Here is a 288-nt window from a genome sequence, read left to right as displayed (position 1 = left end):
TTTTTTTTCATTTTCTAATCCTGTCCCCCCCCCTCCTTCCTTTTCCCCCTCCCCCCCGTCCAGTCACGATAGATGCCTGTGATAGACTCCATGCTAAGACCCCCGCCCCCCCCCCCATTTTTCCCCCTTCCATGTTTCCTTCTGAAATACTTTTTTTCATAAGCAATTACTTCACATATCGAGTATGTATATAGGTATTAATTAATAAAAAACATACTGTTTGTGGGTTTTTATTATAATTTAGCTACAGACATGTTAAAAAAAAAAAATAATTTAAATTAAAATTTT

This window comes from Penaeus monodon, chromosome 24, assembly GCF_015228065.2.
Source record: "Penaeus monodon isolate SGIC_2016 chromosome 24, NSTDA_Pmon_1, whole genome shotgun sequence".
NCBI classification, from domain to species: domain Eukaryota; kingdom Metazoa; phylum Arthropoda; class Malacostraca; order Decapoda; family Penaeidae; genus Penaeus; species Penaeus monodon.
This window is presented reverse-complemented; position numbering follows the sequence as displayed.